Consider the following 27,166-nt stretch of genomic DNA (forward strand, 5'->3'; position numbering starts at 1 on the left):
CAAAAGGAACAACACTTTCCAAGAAAGTAGTTTAATGTCCAAAGAATGCATAGGCTCAAAAGGAGGAGTCTGTAAAGCTCCCAAGACCAAATTAAGACTCCAACGAGGAGAGATTGAGTTAATGACAGGCTTAATACGAACTGAAGCTTGTACAAAACAGTGAATATCAGGAAGTTTAGCAATCTTTCTGTGAAATAAAACAGAAAGAGCAGAGATTTTTCCCTTCAAAGAACTTGCAGACAAACCCTTATCCAAACCATCCTGAAGAAACTGTAAAATTCTAGGAATTCTAAAAGAATGCCAAGAAAATTTATGAGAAGAACACCATGAAATGTAAGTCTTCCAAACTTGATAATAATTCTTTCTAGAGACAGATTTACGAGCTTGTAACATAGTATTAATCACTGAGTCAGAGAAACCTCTATGACTTAGCACTAAATAGGCTTTCCTTAGATAAGATTCAAGTTTCCTATCTAAATAGGCTGACCATATTGCCGCTTTAAGAAGGAACACATATGAAAAATACATATGTGAGGGTTCTTATACAAAACCATTTCTTTAAACAGCCCTGACATATGTATTTTTCATATGTGTCCCTTTTTAAAGCGGCAATATGGTCAGTCTATATCTAAAGGATCTTTAAAAGAAGTACTATCTTCCATAGGAATAGTGGTACGTTTAGCAAGAGTAGAAATAGCCCCATAAACTTTGGGGATCTTTTCCCAAAACTCTATTGAAATTGCTGGTAAAGGATACAATTTTTTAAACCTTGAAGAAGGAACAAAAGAAGTACCCGGCTTATTCCATTCCTTAGAAATCATGTCAGAAATAGCATCAGGAATAGGAAAAACCTCTGGAATAACCACAGGAGGTTTAAACACAGAATTTAAACATTTACTAGTTTTAATGTCAAGAGGACTAGCTTCCTCAATATCGAAAGTAATTAACACTTTTTTTAACAAAGAATGAATATACTCCATTTTAAATAAATAAGTAGATTTGTCAGTGTCAATATCTGAGGAAGGATCTTCTGAATCAGATAGATCCTCATCAGAGGAGAATAATTCATTATGTTGTTGGTCATTTGAAATTTCATCAACTTCATGAGAAGTTTTAAAAGACCTTTTACATTTATTAGAAGGTGGAAATGCAGACAAAGCCTTCTGAATAGAATCAGTAACAAATTCTTTAAAATTCATAGGTATATCATGTACATTAGAAGTTGAAGGAACGGCAACCGGCAATGTACTATTACTGATGGACACATTATCTGCATGTAAAAGTTTATCATGACAACTATTACAAATGGCATTTGGGGAAATAATCTCCACAATTTTACAACAAATGCACTTAGCTTTGGTAGAACCGATGTCAGGCTGTAAAGTTCCAACAGATACCTCTGAGAAAGGATCAGATTGAGACATCTTGCAAAATGTAAAAAAAAAAAAAACCCAACATATAAAGCAAAATTATCAATTTCCTTATATGAAATTTTCAGGAATGGGAAAAAATGCAAATAGCATAGCCCTCTGAGTTAGAAAAAGACAAGAGGCAAATTGCAATGGGGTATTAAATGAAAAATTTTTGGCGCCAGGTATGACGTACAACGTAACTGAAATTTTTTTGGCGCCAGCAACATCTGGAAATTACACACTCGCGTCACTAATGATGCAACCCTGTGTAAGGACTCGGCGCCGGAAATGACGAACTTGCATCAACGGTCGTACTTTCGCACCAAAAAAATTCTCGCGCCAAGAATGACGCAATAAAGTCTAGCATTTGGCACACCCGCGGGCCTAATACTGCCCGCAATTTGCAAGAAAGATATAGTCAATTTGAAAAAAAGACTGTACCCCAAGTAAGAAAACATATTTCTTAATATGTTTATTTTCCCAAATATGAAACTGCACAAGGAAATACATGAACCTGACTCATGGCAAATATAAGTACAATACATATATTTAGAACTTTATATAAATGCATAAAGTGCCAAACCATAGCTGGGGTGTCTTAAGTAATATAAAACATACTTACCAAAAAGAAACCCATCCACATATAGCAGATAGCCAAACCAGCACTGAAACCGTTATCAGTATAGGTAATGGTATATGAGAGTCGATCTGAAAAGGGAGGTAGGAGATGAATCTCTACGACCGATGACAGAGAACCTATGAAATAGATCTCCCATGAGGAAAAACATTGCATTAAATAGGTGATACTCCCTTCACATTCCTCTGACATTCGCTGTACTCTGAGAGGAATTGGGCTTCAAAATGCTAAGAAGCGCATATCAACGTAGAAATCTTAGCACAAACTTACTTCACCACCTCCATAGGAGGCAAAGTTTGTAAAACTGAATTGTGGGTGTGGTGAAGGGTGTATTTATAGGCATTTTGAGGTTTGGGAAACTTTGCCCCTCCTGGTAGGATTGTATATCCCATACGTCACTAGCTCATGGACTCTTGCCAATTACATGAAAGATAGTATATTCATATAAGATTGTTTATTCAAAACTTGGGATGGGTGATAAAGGGGTTATCTATCTAGTAGACTGTCTCTTTAAGCTTCCAGGCTAAGCAGGGAAACTACAGTAGAACACCAAGCACAGTTGCATCCCAGTAAAACTGGGTTACAGGGAGAGTTGTCAGCTCTCCTCCACAAAAATACTGAGTCAGTGATTGTGCCCATTGGTAGATGGGGTCACACAATATTCCCCCAAAAGCTCTATCTTAGCCCCCACTTTTGATCCCAGAACTAAGCAGTCATCTTACCCCTTGACTGCCAGTAACATACAAATCAATCATTTTGCCTTTTTAGCGGCCGGGGATAGGAAAGTCAAAACTAAACTCGCATGATTCAGAGAGAACATGCCATTTCTAGACACATTTAAACTCACTTCTATTTTCAAATGTTGTTTTTTTGTTCCATAATAATTATGTGCATATCCTACACTAGGGCGTGTCAATCATCCCGATCGTATCCGATCGGGATGATTGCAGTCTGCCACCTCAGACTGCCACATCAGGATGATTGCACCTACGACCGCTGCTTCTTAAATCCTGATTCCGGGGAGCCTATAGGCTCGCACGGAAACACCAGTATATACTGCTTAATCAATATACCCCAAAGGCTTAACAGAATAAAGGTAGTGTCAAATTTTATAAAAACCACACTGTTAGGCTGAATAGTACAAGAAAAGATTATATATATATATACATATTGTCTCACACACATACATACAGTATATATATATATATATTGACATACGCATTCTGTATATATAAGTATATACTCTATGTACGCGTGTGTGTCAATATAAAATATATATGTATATATATACAGTCGTATGCAAAAGTTTAGACACCCCTGACAATTTCCATGATTTTCATTTATAAATAATTGGGTGTTTGGCTCAGTAATCAGCAATTTCATGTTGATCTATCAAATAACTGAAGGACACAATAATATTTCAGTAGTGAAATGAGGTTTATTGGATTAAAAGAAAATGTGCAATATGCATCAAAACAAAATTAGACAGGAACATACATTTGGGCACCCTTGTCATTTTGTTGATTTGAATACCCGTAACTACCTAGCACTGATTAATTGGAACACACAATTGGTTTGGTGAGCTTATTAAGCCTTGAACTTCATAGACAGGTGCATCCAATCATGAGAAAAGGTATTTAAGGTGGCCAATTTCAAGTTGTTGTTCTCTTTGACTCTCCTCTGAAGAGTGGCAACATGGGGGCATCAAAACAACTTTCATATGACCTGAAAACAAAGATTGTTCAACATTATGGTTTAGGGGAAGGCTACAAAAAGCTATCGCAGAGATTTAAGCTGTCAGTGTCCACTGTGAGGAACATAGTGAGGAAATGGAAGACCACAGGCACAGTTCTTGTTAAGGCCAGAAGGGGCAGGCCAAGTAAAATATCGGAGAGGCAAAGGATGGTGACAACGGTTAAAGACAGCCCACAGACCACCTCCAAAGACCTACAGTATCATCTTGCTGCAGAAAGTGCCACTGTGCATCGTTCAAGAATTCAGTGCACTTTGCACAAGGAGAAGCTGTATGGAAAAAATGATGCGGAAGAAGCCTTTTCTGCACACACGCCACAAGCTGAGTCGCTTGAGGTATGCAAACGCACATTTGAACAAGCCAGCTTCATTTTGGAAGAAGGTGCTGTGGACTGATGAAACAAAGATTGAGTTATTTGGTCATAACAAGGGGCGTTATGCATGGCGGCAAAGGAACACAGCATTCCAAGACAAACACTTGCTACCCACAGTAAATTTGGCGGATGTTCCATCATGCTTGTTAAAGTTGAGGGTCGCATGGATTCCACTCAATATCAGCAGATACTTGAGAATAATGTTGAGGAATCAGTCACAAAGTTGAAGTTACGCCGGGGCTGGATATTTCAACAAGGCAACAACCAAAAACACTGCTCAAAATCTACTCTGGCATTTATGCAGAGGAACAAATACAATGTTCTGGAATGGCCATCCCAGTCCCCAGACCTGAATATCATTGAAAATCTGTGGGGTGATTTGAAGCGGGCTGTCCATGCTCGGCAACCATCAAACGTAACTGAACTGGAGATGTTTTGCAAGGCGGAATGGTCCAAAATACCTTCATCCACAATACAGACACTTATTGCAGGCTATAGGAAGCATCTAGAGGCTGTTATTTCTGCTAAAGGAGGCTCTACTAAATATTGATGCAATATTTAAGTTGGGGTGCCCAAATTTATGCACCTGTCTAATTTTGTTTTGATGCATATTGCATATTTCCTGTTAATCCAATAAACCTCATTTCACCACTTAAATATTACTGTGTCCTTCAGTTATTTGATAGATCAAAATGAACTTGCTGATCCAAACACCCAATTATTTATAAATGAAAATCATAATAATTGTCAGGGGTGCCTAAACTTTTGCATACGATTGTATATATATATATATATATATATATATATATATTTATGAGAAAGAGTTCACCTGCGCTCAAATCTAGGATGTATCACTGATATATGTGTATATATCTCTCTCTATCTATATATATATATATATATATCAAATTAGGTTATTATCAGATGAATGTGTTTCCTGGATAATAATGTCTATTTGTGGTCTGAGTGTAGTCAGACTAGTATATGATTGCGTGCTGCCTCTATATTGAAACAGAGTACCCCTGACTCTGTAAAGATAGTATACAAAGAGAACAATTTCAACTTGTGGTAGAGGCGCTCAGCTATACTGTAAACAATAAATAGGTCCAAAAATATGTCCAAAAATATATATATATATATAAAAAGTATGTCCAAATATATATATATATATATATATATATATATATATATATATAAAAAGAAATGTGGAAATAGTCTTATACGTTGAATTTCATCACAATTTGTGGATTCAATAGTGAAATTTCTGCTTACCAGATTTGTCCTCAATCATATGAGGTAAGCGATGTGCCCAGGTTTAAAGATGATTCACTAGGATAGTTCTCCTGTGTCCTGGTGCTGTTCTTGGAGACCTGTTGTTCGGATGGGTCCTTCTTGTTCAAATTCTTTACCAGAATGAAGATCCTGGACTCTCTTTGTGTAGACTTTAATCCGTCTGATATATCTTTCTTGCAATGGTGGTAGGAATGTTAGATTCTTGTCCTTTAGGAGGAGGTAATGCCTCTAGGTGGTGAGAATCTCCTTCCCCTCAGAGTGCAGTCAAGTCTCTTTCATTGGGCATCATAGTCCTCCAAACTCAAGTAGGTTTTAGGGGGATATCTGTGTGTGCAGGTGACTATTACTGTGCATAATTATTAGGCAACTTAACAAAAAACAAATATATACCCATTTCAATTATTTATTTTTACCAGTGAAACCAATATAACATCTCAACATTCACAAATATACATTTCTGACATTCAAAAACAAAACAAAAACAAATCAGTGACCAATATAGCCACCTTTCTTTGCAAGGACACTCAAAAGCCTGCCATCCATGGATTCTGTCAGTGTTTTGATCTGTTCACCATCAACATTGCGTGCAGCAGCAACCACAGCCTCCCAGACACTGTTCAGAGAGGTGTACTGTTTTCCCTCCTTGTAAATCTCACATTTGATGATGGACCACAGGTTCTCAATGGGGTTCAGATCAGGTGAACAAGGAGGCCATGTCATTAGATTTTCTTCTTTTATACCCTTTCTTGCCAGCCACGCTGTGGAGTACTTGGACGCGTGTGATGGAGCATTGTCCTGCATGAAAATCATGTTTTTCTTGAAGGATGCAGACTTCTTCCTGTACCACTGCTTGAAGAAGGTGTCTTCCAGAAACTGGCAATAGGACTGGGAGTTGAGCTTGACTCCATCCTCAACCCGAAAAGGCCCCACAAGCTCATCTTTGATGATACCAGCCCAAACCAGTACTCCACCTCCACCTTGCTGGCGTCTGAGTCAGACTGGAGCTCTCTGCCCTTTACCAATCCAGCCACGGCCCATCCATCTGGCCCATCAAGACTCACTCTCATTTCATCAGTCCATAATACCTTAGAAAAATCAGTCTTGAGATATTTCTTGGCCCAGTCTTGACGTTTCAGCTTGTGTGTCTTGTTCAGTGGTGGTCGTCTTTCAGCCTTTCTTACCTTGGCCATGTCTCTGAGTATTGCACACCTTGTGCTTTTGGGCACTCCAGTGATGTTGCAGCTCTGAAATATGGCCAAACTGGTGGCAAGTGGCATCTTGGCAGCTGCACGCTTGACTTTTCTCAGTTCATGGGCAGTTATTTTGCACCTTGGTTTTTCCACACGCTTCTTGCGACCCTGTTGACTATTTTGAATGAAACACTTGATTGTTCGATGATCACGCTTCAGAAGCTTTGCAATTTTAAGAGTGCTGCATCCCTCTGCAAGATATCTCACTATTTTTGACTTTTCTGAGCCTGTCAAGTCCTTCTTTTGACCCATTTTGCCAAAGGAAAGGAAGTTGCCTAATAATTATGCACACCTGATATAGGGTGTTGATGTCATTAGACCACACCCCTTCTCATTACAGAGATGCACATCACCTAATATGCTTAATTGGTAGTAGGCTTTCGAGCCTATACAGCTTGGAGTAAGACAACATGCATAAAGAGGATGATGTGGTCAAAATACTAATTTGCCTAATAATTCTGCACTCCCTGTATATATATATATATATATTTATAATGTTCTATCCCAATCATGTTTAATTTTGACTTTACTGTCCCTTCAAGTGCACTGCAAAAAACTCTATCAGTATTTAAAAATTCCAGACTTGTTTAATCTTTTAAAGTCTTTTGTGTGTGTTTATGTTATGTAGGCCAATATAAATGAGTGATTGTGCAGAGTTAGCGTTCTGGGTTCTGCAAAAAAACACTGCAACCTCTCCAACAGCAGTGAATATAAACACACTTTTATTGTTAAATTATTGGATTAGTGAGCAAAATAAATGATTACTGTATATTATATATATATACATATATTATATTAAAGGGATATTAAACACTTTGAGATGGTAAAATAAAATGATAAATTGCATATTTATAAAAAGAAATCTTCAATATACTTTCATTATTTATTTTTTCCACTTTTCCTGTAATTCCATTTTGAAATTATGAGCTTTTCAGTTCCTGTTAAAAATGGAAGTGCAGAGCACGGTTATATTCCACACAGCCATTGGCTGCACACTCTAGTGACCTGTTTATAACTGTCTCTAATTGGCCACAGCAGAGAAGGTAACCTAAGTTACAACATGGCAGCTCCCATTGTTTTATAGACACTAAAACTTTACACTTATTTTGTCAATATTTAAACAGCTAATTAAACTTTAAAAAATACATCTGCATATTATTCTCAGGCTAGTCTTTTCTTTAAATGCATCATTCTATCTAGCATTTATTTACGGCTAGATTTAGAGTTCTGCGGCCAAAGGGGTGCGTTAGCTACGCATGCTTTTTCCCCCCCGCACCTTTTAAATACCGCTGGTATTTAGAGTTCACAGAATGGCTGCGTTAGGCTCCAAAAAGGGAGCGTAGAGGCATATTTACCGCCACTGCAACTCTCAATACCAGCGGTGCTTACGGACGCGGCCAGCTTGAAAAACGTGCTCGTGCACGATTCCCCCATAGGAAACAATGGGGCTGTTTGAGCTGAAAAAAAACCTAACACCTGCAAAAAGCAGCCTTCAGCTCCTAACGCAGCCCCATTGTTTCCTATGGGGAAACACTTCCTACGTCTGCACCTAACACCCTAACATGTACCCTGAGTCTAAACACCCCTAGCCTTACACTTATTAACCCCTAATCTGCCGCCCCCGCTATCGCTGACCCCTGCATTACACTTTTAACCCCTAATCTGCCGATCCGTACACCGCCGCAACCTACATTATACCTATGTACTCCTAATCTGCTGCCCCTAACACTGCCGACCCCTATATTATATTTATTAACCCCTAATCTGCCGCCCCCAACGTTGCCGCCACCTACCTACAATTATTAACCCCTAATCTGCCGACCGGACCTCACCGCTACTATAATAAAGTTATTAACCCTTAATCCGCCTCACTCCTGCCTCAAAAACCCTATAATAAATAGTATTAACCCCTAATCTGCCCTCCCTAACATCGCCGACACCTAACTTCAATTATTAACCCCTAATCTACCGACCGGACCTCGCCACTACTCTAATAAATGTATTAACCCCTAAAGCTAAGTCTAACCCTAACACTAACACCCCCCTAAGTTAAATATAATTTAAATTATTTTACAGGTAATTTTGTAATTATTTTAACTAGGTAGCTATTAAATAGTTATTAACTATTTAATAGCTATTGTACCTGGTTAAAATAAATACAAAGTTGCCTGTAAAATAAATATAAATCCTAAAATAGCTACAATATAATTATTTGTTATATTGTAGCTATATTAGGGTTTATTTTACAGGTAAGTATTTAGCTTTAAATAGGAATAATTTATTTAATAATAAATAATTTATTTCGTTAGATTTAAATTATATTTAACTTAGGGGGGTGTTAGGGTTAGACTTAGCTTTAGGGGTTAATACATTTATTAGAGTAGCAGTGAGGTCCGGTCAGCAGATTAGGGGTTAATACTTGAAGTTAGGTGTCGGCGATGTTAGGGAGGGCAGATTAGGGGTTAATACTATTTATTATAGGGTTTTTGAGGCGGGAGTGAGGCGGATTAGGGGTTAATATCTTTATTATAGTAGCGGTGAGGTCCGGTCGGCAGATTAGGGGTTAATAATTGTAGGTAGGTGGCGGCGACGTTGGGGACAGCAGATTAGGGGTTAATAAATATAATATAGGGGTCGGCGGTGTTATGGGCAGCAGATTAGGGGTACATAGGGAAAACGTAGGTTGCGGCGGTGTGCGGTCGGCAGATTAGGGGTTAAAAAAATGTATTAGAGTGGCGGCGATGTGGGGGGACCTCGGTTTAGGGGTACATAGGTAGTTTATGGGTGTTAGTGTACTTTAGAGCACAGTAGTTAAGAGCTTTATGAACCGGCGTTAGCCCGGAAAGCTCTTAACTCCTGACTTTTTGCTGCGGCTGGAGTTTTGTCTTTAGAGCTCTAATGCTCACTTCAGCCAAGACTCTAAATACCGGCGTTAGAAAGATCCCATTGAAAAGATAGGATACGCAAATGGAGTAGGGGGATCTGCGGTATGGAAAAGTCACGGCTGGAAAGGGAGCGTTAGACCTTTACCTACACGACTCTAAATACCAGTGGTAGCCCAAAACCAGCGTTAGGAGCCCCTAACGCTGGTTTTGACGGCTAACGCAGAACTCTAAATCTAGGCGTTAGAGTTTAATGTCCATTTAACTATGCTTAGTCAAACATTTTGGGCTAGAATACAAGTGGCGTGCTAATTTATCATATCGCCCATTTACAGGCGCACAATAAATAACCGGCCATTACAACTAGCTCTCAGAAAATTAACCGGAAGTCAAACCTCTGGTTATTTTTTTAAATATCCTCCAATTGCCCCAAAAATAAAGTGTGTGGTCCCTTTGTGTTAAAAAAAATAAAAATTGTAGCATTTTTAAAAAGAAAAAAAAAAAAATGCACAAAGCAGGTGTTAGAAAAATAACAGCACTGAAAAGCGTCTTAACATTGCGGTCTATGGGGATTGTGTGTTCTCTATAAATATATATGTAAATTCTTATATGCATACATACTGTATGTGTTAATATGTGTATATACACATATAAACACATAAATATATATGTAAATATTCATATACATATATATTTACACTTTGCTGCCCATCGCTGAGGGACTTACCCCCTTTGTTGCGCTAGGTTCTCAGCCTTGTCTCACAGCATGAGAACGAGGCTCCCATTGAAGCCTATGGACATAATGGAAGCAAGCTTGTGAGCGCAAAGATTCCCTGCAATGCGAACCCGAGGTTGCGTTCCCATTGAGCTCAACTTGTAATACCGGTGCACATTTGCGAGCACTAGTATTACTGAGTGGAGCACGGATATCATGCTCTCGTAAGCGATATTTTGCGCTCCACTTGTAAGATGGCCCTTTATAGGAAATTCAGTTTTGAGGTTAATATCCCTTTTCATTTCACAGCTTGTGACAGAATTCCAGTAATTTGATCACTTCTGTGTTATGCCCTTTATATAGTCACACGGGGGTAAGAATATTGCACTTCAGTGATATTTTGTCACTTGTTTATAAAACATGTTTTACATGAATTAAATCAATTTTTTGTATTCATTTGTTGGAATTGCACTAAAACAAGTAAACATAATTAAATAATATATTTCATTTTCTTCCATAAATGCACTATCGACCTAGTGTCTGCTGCGAGGCCCTGTATGTGAGCAATCTGCCTAAGATGTCATTTCTCTGATCATTCGAGCTTTTTAATAGGTAATAATACAGTCGTGGGGTTTGTTAAAATCAATGGATTGCAGAGAACTCAAAGATACTTCTCAGAACAGCCTTATTGCTAAAGGACATCTCAAGCCTTAATCATAACCTTTGGGGTCAATTTAGCTTTTAATATATTGTGTTGTTCTTCAAAATTAGAAAGATTTGGTTTTAGTGTCTACCACATTGAAGATAATACCATTAGTGCAAATAACTACTACATAAATCATCACGTGAGCATAACCCTCTATTTTTACCTATAATTCTGCAATATATTAATGCTAATAAACAGTGATTGTGCAAGCCATTATGTATTTAGTAAATCAAACTTCACTGAACTACAAACTTTATGGCTACAGATTTTTTTTCAAGCAATCCATACATCAAATTGTAATTATATTTTTGTTTTGCATAACTAAATTAAAGGGATATGAAACACAATATTTTTCTTTTATGATTCAGATAGAGCAAACAACTTTCTAATTTAATTTATTGGCATATTTGTTTTCATTCTTTTGATGTCTTTGGTTGAAAAGCAGGTGCGTATGTTTAGGAGCCGGCCCATTTCTGAAGCACTATCTGGCAGCAGTGTTGTAAGAATGTTATCCATTTACAAGAGCACTAGAGCCTCCTGCCATGTAGTGCTCCAGATTCTACCTAGGTATCACTTCAACAAAGAATTGTCATGGGAACAAAGCAAATTTGATAGTATGTTCTGAATCACAAAATAACTTTTCTTGGGTTTCATATCTTTTTAAACATTTCTAATCATTTGTGTATAGCTTTAAAGGGACACGAAACCAAAAAAATAATTTTCCATGATATAGATAGAACATACTTTCCAGTTTACCTCTATTATCAAAATTGCTTCCTTCTCTTGGTATCTTTTGTTAAAAGAGAAGCAATACACTACTGGGGGCTAGCTGAATGTATCTGGTGAGCCAGTAACAAGAGACATATATGTGCAGCCACCAATAAGCAGCTAGCTCACAGTAGTGCATTACTGCTCTTGAGCCTACCTAGGTATGCAATTCAACAAATGATACCAAGAGAACAAAGCAAATTAGATAATAGAAATACATTGGAAAGGTGTTTAAAATGATATGCTCTATCTCAGGGGTCAGCAACCTTGGCTCTCCATATGTTTTAGAACTACATTTCCCATGATGCTTAGGCAGCTTAACCCTTTGAGTGCTAATGACGGCTCTGAGCCATCACAGAGTTTCCCACTCTGGTGCTAATGACGGCTCAGAGCCGTCATAAGCACTCTCCCACCTTGAGGGAGATCTGGGGGCTCCCACCCGCTCCTACCCCGGCGATCGTGCCTGCATAGTGACAGGCATCGCCGGGGCTTCCCGTTTTGCGTGGTGACGTCACGCACAATAACGTGATGACGTCACCGCGCAACTTTATTCATACTTAACAATGTTAAGTATAGGAGCAGGGGGCATGCTGCTTAGAAGCCTGTATCTCAGGCATCTAAGCAGCTACAGACCCCCAAGACCCACCATTGGAAAGGTAATCGCCTCACCTTTCCAACAGTGTAATTCTTGGGGAATAAAATAATACAAAAGTTAAAAAAAAAAATGTTTAAAATTAGAAAATAAAAAAAAAACATTAAAACCTCTTAGCACCGAGGTGGGAAAGTGCTTATCACTCAAAGGTTTAAAGACACTGAAGCATCATGGGAAATGTAGTTCTAAAACATCTGGAGAGCCAAGGTTGCTGACCCCTGCTCTATCTGAATCATGAAAGTTTTACAGTTTAATTTTGACCTCACTGTGCATTCTCGTTGATGCTAAATCTGCCTTGAAGTATCTTATTTTTTCATGTCAAAGTTATTCCAGCAAGCTTGCTCTGGCTGCCCCTCATCCTGGGCAGCTTTTTACTTTTATTCTGCCAGTTTAAGGTTTGGCAGCAACTATTAAAGGGGCAATAAGCACCTTGTAATTACAAGACATTTCTTGTTGTGTTGCTATAGAACAGTAAATGCTCTGGCTAACCTTGGCACCAGTGTTCCCTCTAATACAAGTGAAACAGTTAATTAGATCAGTGATTTTTAACCTTTTTTTTGCTGTGGCACACTTTTTTACATAAAAAAATCCTGTGGCACACCACTATCCCAAAATTTAAAAAAAATCACACATTGTAGCCTAATACAGCATATATATATACACATACACACAAACACACACATACTGTATGTATTGTGCTGTTATGCCATGCCTCCTACAAACTACCCTTGCACTGGGAGTAAAAAACAAGCAAAGTTTAAAAAATATGTCACACTGTTGTCAGTCTGCCGTGGCACACCTGAGGATCTCTCACGGCACACTAGTGTGCCACGGCACACTGGTTGAAAAACACTGAATTAGATTATTTAGCAAACACTACACAATACAGACTGCAAGGTGTGGTTCCCTTATTAACTGTTTCACTGCTGGACTGAACACAAAACTGGCCTTAGAGGGAACACTGCTTGGCACCCCAGATAGTTTAGAACTACATTTCCCATGATGTTTAACTAGTCTGCAGAGTGCCTAAGCCTCGTGGGAAATGTAGTTTCAAAACATCTGAGGTGACAAGGTTAGCCATTACTGCTATAGAATAATGTACTAGCCAAGTCTTAACATTTATAATGCAAATTCACTTTACTGCTATTATTTTTCAGTATCCAAACCCCACCCAATATTTGCCATATTTGGAGGGTTTTAGTCCACAGACAACAAGACTAACCACTGTCATAATGTTAGTATAAAGGACTGGTTTTCAAACATGTCCTCAGGCCTCCCTAAAAGCCCAGATTTTGAGGATTTTAAGGATATCTGAACTGGAGCACAGGTGAAATAATTAGCTGTAAACACGGTTATTTTACCTGCTCTCGCCCCAAAGTAATCCTGAAAATCTGACCTGTTGGGGAGGCCTGAGGAGAGGTTTGTATATCAGTGGTATAAAGTGAATTGTTTTGTAGTTGTTATCTGATTAAGCAAATAAGGGACAGATATGTAGCAGAGTTAACCTTGAGAAGCCAGCAGAGTACACAATTTCCAGAGCTACATTACATCAAAAGGGTATAACATAAATAATGCAAATAAATTGAGAAGTTGTTTTATTACGCACAACTAAACATTTTATATAAAAATCCCAAAGTATTTACTGTCTATACCCCCTCATGATATAGAAAATGTGAGATGTGTGAGGATTGTTAGTTTGGGGTTTATCTATAGGGAGCTTAGCTGCCGCCACCTTTGAAGTTCAGGGTTTTATAGAGTTTATCTCTTAAAGGGACACAAAACCCCCAAACTGTCTTTCCTGATTCAGATAGAGCATACAACTTTAAACAACATTCCAGTTTACTTCTATTATCTAATTTGCTTCATTTCTTTTGTTATCCTTTATTGAAATGCATGTCTAGATAGGCTCAGGAGTTTGGAGCTAGCTGCTGATTGGTGGCTGAACTTGTATGCCCATTTTCATTGGCTTACAAATGTTTACAGCTGGATCCATGGAGTACATTGCTGCTTCTTCATTAAAGATACAAAGATAATGAAGTAAAGTTGATAACAGAAGTAAATTGGAAAGTTGTTTAAAATTGTATAATATTTCTGAATTATGAAAGAAAAATTTTGTGTTTCATGTCCCTTTAAGGAAAAAAACAATAACTGGAAAAAAACAAAACCCCCAGCAACAAACTAATTACTAAAATGCAAGTTCGAAAATATCAATGATAACCTTGAACATCTATCATAAAATGATACAATACACAATTCATTTAAGTTATTGTTTTTTGAAACATAGCAAGTTTGTCTTAATTGGTGGGTCAAGCTGTCATTAAGACTATATAAATCACATTAAAATTTACTTCATCAAAATAAATACTCATATATATATATACAGTACATATATATTGTACCTAGTCTAATTTGATCTTTTGTTCTATTCTTTCATGGGCTTATTGATGTGTTTTGATATTGTCAACGTTTTAGTTTGAATAAAGATTTATTTGTATAATATTTTAATTTTATTTTTAACTCACTCATTCTCAAATTTTCAAAGCAATAACAAAAAAGGTATCATGTTGTTCATAGAGCTTTCTGATGTTGACAGTTATAGGTACTGATTCTAAGATCATTACCAACATTTTCTTCTATTCCAAAACCCTTTTCTTTCTATGTGACCAGGGGTCAAGTCCTACAAAAAAAAAGTGTTAGAACTCACCAAGACTTCCACCCCCCTCACAATTAATATTGTTTTATACACATACACACTGTATTTATATGTATATAATATATACACTTAATTAAAGCAAATCCAAACCAATGAAGGGTTGAATGGTTGCCTTTGGGTCTGAAACTCCAGTGTCTCACCCACCATAGTACTATTTCTGCTGAGGGGAGCTAAATAACCACAGGGCAAGCCACACAGAAATGTAAGCACCATGTGTTCCACACAGTGCGGGGTGATCACACAACTGACAGACTTGCATTTAGTGTATTGTAGGAAGTGTTACTGCCCATTACTAGAGGATCTCACTATCCCTCTTACTAGACTGTGCTCCAGCAACTCCCACCACAGCAGTGTTTATCAAAGCATTTCTGTTTCCCAAAATAGTGCAGAAACTCTGTTCCCATGTGTTCCCGCTCGACTTGACCCCTGTATGTGACTAAATTAAAGAGTCAGCAAAGATAAATGCAAACTTTCATAATTCACAAAGAGTATGCTATGTTAACCAACTTTCTAATTCACTTTTTATTATCTAATTTGCTTAATTCTCTCGTCATTGAAAAGCATTACTTGGTAGACTCAGACGTAACAATGCACTACTGGGAGCTATCTGCTGACTGCTGGATGCATATATATGCCTCTTGTAATTGGCTCACCTAATGCTCCTTCAACAAATGATTCCAAGAGAACAGAGTAAATTTAATAACAGAAGTAAATAATAGACATGAAAATAAAATAAAATTAATTAATTGTTTGCTGCTATTTGGTGCATGTGGAAATTTATAAACCTATAATATGGAGATCATGAAGCAGAGTTTAAGATCGCTGGCACAAACCGATAATCTGACCATAAACATATAATATGGAGATGATGGTGTAGAGTTTCGGATCACTGGCACAGTACACGCCTACCTATAAAGAAGCTCTGACCATATATATATAAATGATGGTGGTACAGAGTTGAAGCTCACTGGCACAGTGCACCCCTCTTTCTATAAAGATGTTCTGACCATACATATAGATATAAATATATAATATGGAGATGGTGGTACAGAGTTTAAGATCAGAGACACAGTGTACCCCTAATATAAAAAGGATCTGACTATACATATAAATATATAATATAAAAATGATGGTGCAGTGTGTGCCAGGGGTTCAGAAACACACTGCATGATGCAGTAAACAGGAAATCTAACAAAACCTTCCACCCTAACTAGGGAGCTCATTTTCTACCACTGTGCCCTGCATGCTGTGAACTATAGTCCAGAACTGCAGTGGCACAATAAAGAAAGTGAAATAGAACTATAATGCCCAGCATCCTATGATTCTTCATCTGAAAGACAGCAATGTGTTTAGGAGGATTAAAGCTTCATACAAGTGCAAAACAAAAATAGTCTAATGTGTTTAATTATTGTATCATTGCATTGTTGCTTATAACTATGTGTTTAACATTTAGAGGCAGTTTAATGCACTCTCTGATAATTGCATTTGGTACTACATTATCCTTTTATAGAAGCATGAGAACTTTCACACCAAAGAGGGGGAGGGTAAAAATAAAACCTTTTTTTCGAAAATTGTTCTGTTTATTAATCAGCTGTGTGATCATTTTGTTTTTCTGTGTGAGATTTTAGAACAATATCGCCTTTTACATTAGGCTTTATAACTATATCAGCTTCCCATCTGCCCCACTCTCTTTACCTCACTCGCTCTTATTTAAGGAAAACACCTATTCCCTAGTTAGAATGAATGTCAATAGACACATATTCTTCAATTGAATGTAGAAAAATCAGACGTTTACCTTTGGGAGCTCATGATGTAAAGGGAAGAAATTTCTTTGTAAAGCAACATACATTAATGATGTACATTTTTAGCACAAGTTCCAACAGAAGCGTAGCTAGAACTCACTGGGCACAAGGGCAAAGTCTGTGGTAGGGTCCCCCTCATTCCAAAGTATAGCTAATATATATGAGATACATACATACACACACATATACACGTACACACACACACACATAGACACATATACAAATGTACACAAATACACACACATATAACACATGCACACACAAACCCATGCACACACAAACCCATGCACAAACATATACATACACACATACATACACACAAACCCATGCACACACATATACATACACACAAACCCATGCACACACATACACACACACACACAACATGTGCACACATACATATGTACACACATACACACACAACATTTGCACACACACACATATACACACATATACACACACAACATGTGCACACACACATATACACACGCAAACACATGAACACGCACATACACATATACACACACAAACACACACACACAAACACACACACAAAAAAAACCACATGCATACACACACACACAAACACACACAAACACACAAAAACCCACATGCATACACACATATACATACACACAAACCCATGCACACACATACACACATATACACACACACACATATACACACGCAAACACATGAACACGCACATACACATATACACACGCAAACACACACACACAAACACACACACAAAAAACCCACATGCATACACACACACACACAAAAAAACCACATGCATACACACACACACAAACACACACAAACACATAAAAACCCACATGCATACACACACACACAAACACACACAAACACACAAAAACCCACATGCATACACACACACACAAACACACAAAAACCCACATGCATACACACATATACAAGAGGGAGTTGATGTACGGACTAGCAAACACCCCTAACACTACAGCACTAAGAAATACACATTCCACTGCAAACCTTTTGCTTTCTGTGCAAAGCTTTCTTCCTTTTTTCTTTTCCCGGTTGTTTTTCAGTCACCACAAGTTTAGTGACCTCTGTTGGTAAAAAGAAAAACTGCAGCCCTGTAAATGGGCTACTCTGAAAACTGATTCTTCTTGAGCATCACCTGTAAATGGGCTACTCTGAAATCTGATTCTTCTTGAGCATCACCTGTAAATGGGCTACTCTGAAATCTGATTCTTCTTGAGCATCACCTGTAAATGGGCTACTCTGAAATCTGATTCTTCTTGAGCATCACCTGTAAATGGGCTACTCTGAAATCTGATTCTTCTTGAGCATCACCTGTAAATGGGCTACTCTGAAATCTGATTCTTCTTGAGCATCACCTGTAAATGGGCTACTCTGAAATCTGATTCTTCTTGAGCATCACCTGTAAATGGGCTGCTCTGAAATCTGATTCTTCTTGAGCATCACCTGTAAATGGGCTACTCTGAAATCTGATTCTTCTTGAGCATCACCGGGCTCTGTGAAAGGATGGGAATGGTAGCAGTGAAGAGTGAAGACCCCTGAGACACCTGTAGTTACACCCCTGAGTTCCAAACTGTATGTTCAATCAAGCGTCAACATTTATCTTTCTACAGTTACTCCCTTACTGTACGTAACTGGTGATAACTCTCTTAGAATTAGACTTTAGCTTTTCATTATGATTCTGTGGTCTACTCTGCCCTCACTACTTTCTCTTGTCTAGTTTCTTCTCACATTACCTCTTTATAAAGTGAACTTGCCCATACTAACCCATGATCCTATGTGCCAATGGGACACTTTTAGCTGAGGCTTTTTTGTGAAACATTTTATCTGATTTGTTTGGTTGATCAGATGTGCTATGCAATGCTTTTGCTGTATCACCATATTTACAGAGGAGGGTGAAGGACCTCATAGATTTTATTCAGCAACTTACTGAGACAGGTTTAGATTCTCTATTCCAGCTTCATTATGAAGCAGAGACCATATCATGTGATGAGTAATAAGAATAGAAAACCTACCACCAAAACAAAACACTGTAGATTGCCTTTACTGAAATGCTTTAAAGGGAAAGTAAACCCCCTATAGAGACATTTCTGTTCTATAGGATAATGTATCAGCCATGTCTGCAATTGTTTATCAATAGCAAAAGTCCAACCAACATTTGCCTTATTTGTAGGAGCGAATCTGGGCTTTAGTCAAAAGACAATCAGGCTAGTCACAGTCATAATGCTAGTATAAAAGCATTGTTTAGTAGTTTTTATCAGTTAAAGCCAACTAGTGAAAGATATATAGCAGAGTTAGCCTTGGTAAGTCAACCAGGTGAATTCCAAGTTCTGAGATTAACAATTCAACAAACTGTAAAGTTGTTTCATTATGTATAACTGAACACTTTATTTATAAATATCTCAAGGTTTTCACTCCCCTTTAAAGCTGTACTGGTGTGACTGGTGGGTAAGTATTTAAAATTGATGTTAAAAGGAAAAAATGCAAAGTTCTGTGAAGCTAGTTTGCAAAGTCTCCCCTTGAAAATCCATTTCCACTGGGATACTGTTAGTTTTGGTTTTCTTTAGGGAAAAAAATAAACATTCCCAAAACCTTTCCCTAACTTTAACATTACACATATCTTTACCAGTGGCACCTATTCAAGCACACTTTGTTCCTGCTTGCCCTTGCCCCAGACATCTAACGAGGTCTTTTATGCATTTTAACAAAACGCTTTTCATCTTTAGCTAATCGCTTTGCTCAAAGTCTATTCTCCCACATTCTTCTGTTCCTATTGTGCAGTGAATGATGTTAAATCTCATGCAATTGTTAAAGGAACAAAAAAGTGAGTCATTAACTTTCTAAAAAAGAGTGGCTAATAATTTGTGGGTATATATATATATATATATATATATATATATATATATATATATATAAGGTTTTTCATATATATATATATCATATATATAAGTAAGACAAAGTCAAGAAGAAAATTTGGTCACATAAAACCCAAATGAAGACTGTTTTTATTTAGAAAATGTGATTATTGTAGCCAATCAGAGTTTGCCCCATTTGTTAATTATGTCATTGCCTGGTGAAAAACAAAACAAAAAAAAACATGCTAATTCCATCTTTAGATCACCAGTGGGCAAGTATGTATTTTTAATGGCAAAAAGTATTGGCTAAACTAATTTTACTTTCTGCAATTGGGGATTAAATAATAATAATTATTATTAATATATCACCCTTATATGATACTTAGGCCCACATATTCACTTAACTCATATTTGTAGTGCTTTATCAGTATTTATTAAAATCATAAAATAGGGTTAATTAAAGGGAAACTGAAGACCCTTGTTTCTCATCCGCTGGTACATATATAACTTGGGTTACCTGGAGTATTCGCAAGGGGTACTCCAGCATTTGTCCATTTGTCCTTATATTACTTTTTGCCCTGATGGAGCTAAGGTAAACATGCAATGTATCATGGAATTCAGCATTTCTTAGTTCTACCCTCAAGACCTCCTAACCGACCAGATTCTACTGCCACTACCTGCTGACTCACTGAGACTGACTCACCTGTGTGCTGGTATGGGAAATCCTTACAATCTGACCTGTTAGTGACATTTGAGGACTGGAGAGGAGAAACACTGAAAAAAGGTGTGTCACATAGATTGTATAGCACAGAGACATGTGCCAGGTATATGACCAAACTGAAATATCACAAAGAAATGATGCCATGATGAAATGTGCCAGGTAAAGTGTTATATACCCATGTGTGCTACACTGATATGAGACTGTTAAGTTGCATATGTGATGCAGTTAGTTGTAAAATTGAATATGAATTCTCTCCTCATGTGTGGTTTTGTCTGTAAGTTGCTTTGTTTATTTGTTACTCTAATACTTCTAGATTTCTATTTGCATTCATTAAAGGGACATTAAACACTAAATAAATGCTAGATAGAATGAAGCATTCAAAGAAAAGACTAGTCAGAGAATAACATGTAGATGTATTGTTTAAGGTTTCATTAGCAATTTAAATATTGACAAAATAAGTGTAAACTTTTAGTGTCTATGAAACAATGGGAGCTGCCATGTTGTAACTTAGGTTGCATTCTCTGCTGTGGCCAATTAGGGACAGTTATAAATAAGTCACTAGAGTGTGCAGCCAATGGTTGTATGGAATATAATGTTCTGCACTTCCATTTCTAACAACAACTGAAATGATCAATTTCAGAATGGGATTGCAGGAAAAGGGACATATTATTTTAGATTGTAAGTTCCCACGGGAATAGGGCCCTCAATCCCTCCTGTATGTGTTTGTAAATTTTGTCCTGTCTCTTACAAGTCTTGTATCGTTTTATTTAAATGAATTGTATCCATGGACAGCGCTGCGGAATATGTTGGCGCTTCATAAATAAAAGTATAATAATAAAATTAAATAATGAAAGTTTATTGCAGAGGTTTTTTTATAGATACAATTTATCATTTTATATTACCATCTCAAAGTTTTTAATGTCCCTTTAAATCTGTTATTTCAAATGAATAAAAACCAAACATATATCTGATATCAGTTAGTCACATTCTGGGCTATGCACATCTTGTTAAACTAATAATATTTACATGTTGCAGTTGGGGGTACTTATGACAAAAATGTGTCTGGATGAGTACTTTCTTAAAAAAAGGTTCAGAAACACTGATCTAAACTTTTGTTTCATAGAAAAGGTGGATGTATGTAAATGTTTTAATTATTATTTCTGTCCTGCATAAACTAATATGTTCTTGTTGAGCTTACAGAAGCTTTCTCTTTGCCCCAAGAAAGCTTTCAGAGGTGGCCGTATTGGCCATTAGATAGCAATGTGCATTCGGGATTTGGACAAATGCAAATTAATCAGAATTTTAAATACAATCAATGCTAATCTCATGAAAGTTATGTACAGCTTAATAATGTTGTAATGCATAAGCTGATATATTGCAGTATACACCTGTTAATAGGCAACGTATTATTGTTAAATAAATAGCAATTGTATGCAGAAAATCATACTTGATAATTATCACTAAATTGAGTACTCTTTGAACAGTTTTATATGTGAACAGTAGGTGGCAGTAGTACAGATGGCACCAATCATATAATAAGCTGAAAGCTAAAATCAAATGTTTGAAAATGAAATTTCTCTGAAAAAGATATTACAAATGTGGCCTGCAAATGTAAAGACATCTGTTAAGTGAACAAAGCTTGTATCTGCAAATATAAAGGCACTAGAGTTCTCTTTTTGTGTGCATTTTGTTTGTGATGTGTGTGCTTGTGTATGTGTTTATGTTGTATGAGTGTGTGGTGTGTTGATGGCTGTGTATGCATGTGTTTGTGTGTACTTTTGAATGTGTGTATGTGTGCATGTGAGTATATCTGTGTGTTTGTGGGTGTTGTATGTGTTTGTGTGTCTTTATGTGCGTGCTGTGTGTGTTTGTGTGTTGTATCTGTGTATATGTGTATGTGTTTGTATGTGCTCTATTTGCGTGTTTGTGTGTGTGTGTTGTTTGGCATATGTGTGCTGTATATGTGTATGTGTTTGCATGTGCTGTATGTCAGTGTGTATATATATATGTCTGTGTGTGTGTATATATGTATGTGTGATGTATATGTGTGTGTATGTATGTGTCTTTGTGTATGTATGTGTGATGTATATGTGTGTGTGTGTATGTATGTGTGATGTATATGTGTGTATGTATGAGTCTTTGTGTATGTATGTGTGAAGTATATCTGTGTGTATGTGTTGTATCTGTGTATATGCGTAAGCGTTTGTATGTGCTCTGTTTGTATGTGCTCTATGTGCGTCTTTGTGTGTGTGTGTTGTTTGGCATATGTGTGTTGTATGTGTGTATGCATTTGTTTGCATGTGCTGTATGTGTGTGTGTGTGTATGTGTGTGTATATGTATGTGTGATGTATATGTGTGTATATGTATGTGTCTTTGTGTATGTATATGTGATGTATATGTGTGTGTATATGTATGTGTGATGTATATGTGTGTGTGTATGTGTGATGTATATGTGTGTGTGTGTATGTGTGAGGTATATGTGTGTGTGTATGTGTATGTGAGTGTGTATATATATATATATATATATATATATATATACAGTATATATATATGTGTGTGTGTGTATATGTATCTGTGATGTATATCTGTGTGTATGTGAGTGTGTATATATGTGTGTGTGTGTGCATATGTATGTGTGATGTATATGTGTGTGTGTATGTGTGATGTATATGTGTGTGTGTATGTATATGTGATGTATATGTGTGTGTATATGTATGTGTGATGTGTATGGGTGATGTATATGTGTGTGTGTATGTGAGTGTGTATATATATATATATATATATATATATATATATACAGTATATATATATATGTGTGTGTGTATATGTATCTGTGATGTATATCTGTGTGTATGTGAGTGTGTATATATGTGTGTGTGTGCATATGTATGTGTGATGTATATCTGTGTGTGTATTTGAGTGTGTATATATGTATGTGTGTGTATGTGAGTGTGCGTATGTGTGATGTATATGTGTGTATATGTATGTGTGATGTATGTGAGTGTATATATGTGTGTGTGTGTATGTATGTGTGATGTATATGTGTGTGTGTGTGTGTGTGTGTGTGTGTATGAATGCTGTGTACCCTATGTGTATATGTGTGATGTATGTGAGTGTATATATGTGTGTGTGTGTGTGTATGTATGTGTGATGTATGTGTGTGTGTGTGTATGAATGCTGTGTACCCTATGTGTATATGTGTGATGTATGTGAGTGTATATATGTGTGTGTGTGTGTATGTATGTGTGATGTATATGTGTGTGTGTGTGTATGAATGCTGTGTACCCTATGTGTATGTGTTATGAGTGAGACACTAATTCTGGAGTGAAAATCCAAAAACACTTGCTGTAAAAAATATATTATCCATACACCTGATGGCTAAATGATCATGTGTCTCTCCCTAAGGTATTTGCAGGGCTTATTGAAGACTAAGGTCATTTTGGCACATTGCCTCTGGAACGTTACCTTTGGATATCTGCCAAGCACCTTGTTTATCGGCCTTTAAGTCTCATCTGGAAAATCACCTCTTCAAAGAGGAATTTATATAGGTTTTAGTCTTGTATTTAAACAGACAGTTTTTTAATTGTATCTAAAGAGGATATTTTAATGCCTAAAACAGTTTTTTTTTTCTTTTTAATGGATTATCCTGTACTGACGCATATGCCTGTGGCTTGTATTCCTGTCTAACAATAGAGTTGTTGGAGTTTTCCTTTTTTCCTTATAAGCCAGTGCACTCCTTTTCCACAAACCTTGTGTGCACTTCCCATATAACCAAACGTTTTCTGGACTGCCTTTTGGACTGGGAGGTCTAGGCTGTGTGAGGTAGACTTGTGGGCGGAGCCTCTGCAGGCAGTGTTACTGTGGACATGGATGGGAATGCACTTTGTAGGGTTGGACAAGCCAGGGATGAGGTTAGGTGAAAGGTGGGTGGGATAAGGGTATGTCTCATGGATGTAGTATGGGCAGTCCCAAGTTTCATTAAAGGGTGAGCTGTAGAAGGGATAGATGGTCAGAGTTCCAAGACTGTGACAATCCAGTGACAGGACATGACTGAGGACCTGATATAGGCCCAAAACATTGGGGTTTTTTTGTACTTTGGACCATGTAATCAAATAAAGGTCCCCTTTTAACACATTTATTCAAGGCTGGAGTGATTTTTTTTCTTTATATAATCCAGAGATAAGTAGGACCTTTTGGAGCTCTGACCTCCTGTTAATTTCAAAATCGGTATCAACTTTAACTTCACCTTTTCACAAAAAAAATATGTTTAACATGTTTAACTAGTGTTGTTTCCTATGCATTATATACTTTACTGCTACTAAATTCAGTAACATTGCATAATCATCAAATTTGTTTTTTAAACTGTATGCTCTACATGAATTCTGAAAGATTAAGTTTGACTTTAATATCCCATTAAAGGGACACTAAACTCAAAATTGAACTTTCATTATTATGATAGATCATGCAATTTTAAACAACTTTCCAATTTACTTCCATTATCAAAAGGTGCACATTATTTTTATATTTAAACTTTCTGAGGTACCAGTTCCTACTGAGACTGTGCAAGACTAAACAGTGTTTATATGTATATGCATTTGTGATTGGCTGATGGCTGTCACATGGTGCAGGAGTAACTTTGAAAAACCTACTACTCATTTGAAAGTCATTATAAGTGTCACTGCTTTGTCTTTCTATTATGCATATGTTGATTATGCAGTTCTACTGCATTCACTGGTCCTTTACGTGTTTAGTATCACTTAAGCTGTTTATCTCTGGCACCTAGGCACCTCTGAAAATGTCATTGCAATTCTTCCCTCTCACAGCGTCTCCATATTCCTGTGTTTGTTTGTTTTGGTTGTTTTTTTATCTCCATATTAAAATGCAATTCCTCCTGTTAGTATTTGTACTGCAAAACAACAAGAGCTCTAAACAAATAAACAAATAAATGTGCATACATAAAAAAATAAGCATTGGCGTGTGAGACATGACCGGAGCACTGTTTTTTTTATATAAAAAAACAAGGATGCATGTCAGTTACATACTGGTTTTGTCAAGTTGGTCCTAATCTGTTTGTCCTGGTGTCTACAAGTGACTTAAGCTTAGATACAAGGTAATCACAGAGGTAAAAAGTATATTAATATAACAGAATTGGTTATGCAAGACTGGGGAATGGGTAATAAAGGGGTTATCTATCGTTTTAAACAATAACAATTCTGGAGTAGACTGTCCCTTTAACTATTAACTACTATTAACTATTATTAATAGTATAGCGCAAACTCTACTACTTGTGCACGGTGCATCTACAACTTAGCACTCAAGTGATATTCAACATTAATTTTACTGCACTCCTATAGAAATCTGTTATGTGAAGGATTTACTGCACCTGTGCTATGCAACGTTCAGATGTTAGCAATGCATCTCCTAGACCAGTGCTCAAGTGAAAAAATAACTTTTACTATTCATTCCACTTGAGCGATGTTAACGCACAATAGTGCTAATGCTTTTTTCCCACTCCTCTTGTGATTTAGGTCTAATTGTACGCAAACTAGCAGATATGCACTCTGTTCTGTGAGTCTAGATAATTGTTACTCACATGCAACAATGTAATCACTGGTATAGCTGTGGACAAAGCAGATGGCACAGTATTTGTTAAAGGTGTATGAAACCCAAAAATTTTCTTTCATGATTCAGATAGAGCATGCAATTTTAAATACCTTTCCAATTTACCTCCATGCTCTAATTTGCCTAGTTCTCTTGGAATCCTGTGTTCAAAAGCATACCTAAATAGGTTCAGAAGACTAAGGGAGCTAGCTGCTGATTGGTGGCTGCACATATACAGTATACCACTAGTCATTAGCTCCCGGTAGTGCATTGCTGCTCCTTCAACAAAGGACAATGAAGCAAAACTGATAATAGAAGTAAATTTGAATGGTGTTTAAATATGTATGTTTAACATGAAAAAAAAAATGTTTTTCATGTCCCTTTAACCCCTTAACGACCAGTGACGTACCCTGTACATCACTTGTCTTTCAGTGGGGATTGCTATTTTGATAGCTCATCCAGGACGCCTGCAGGAGGGAGGTCATAATAGAGCAGTCTTGCCGCTCGCTGTGAGACTTGCACTATTATGGTCTAAAAAACCCTTATTGACAAGTGACACACAGGGTACATCACTGGTCGTTAAGGAGTTAAACCAGGTACTCTGGTTGTGATAGATGTGCTGTACCTTGATCAGGTTATTTTCATTCCTTCCATGATTAATCTGGGTAAACAAGCAGCTACTTTGTATGGGCACAAAACTCTGTGTGATTGTAATTTACAATATTTAATTATGCATAGTAAAAAAAAAAAGTGTTGCATATGTTTTCATTAATTATTCCCCCTCCCCCTTCTTATAATTTATGTCTGAAAATTGAGCAGTTATTACGTTTAATACAATGTGTGAATTTTCTGTCGATATCTAGATGATAACTTGTCGTCAGGTGGTTTGAGATCACTTTTCATTCTTTCATGGTTTCATGGAGCTTTTTCTACACGTCAGACTTTAAATATAACTTTAAAAAAAAGAAACTGGAAGCTGCACAAATATTAATATAATTACGTGGCTTG

Source organism: Bombina bombina, chromosome 9 (assembly GCF_027579735.1).
Source record: "Bombina bombina isolate aBomBom1 chromosome 9, aBomBom1.pri, whole genome shotgun sequence".
Classification (NCBI taxonomy): Eukaryota; Metazoa; Chordata; class Amphibia; order Anura; family Bombinatoridae; genus Bombina; species Bombina bombina.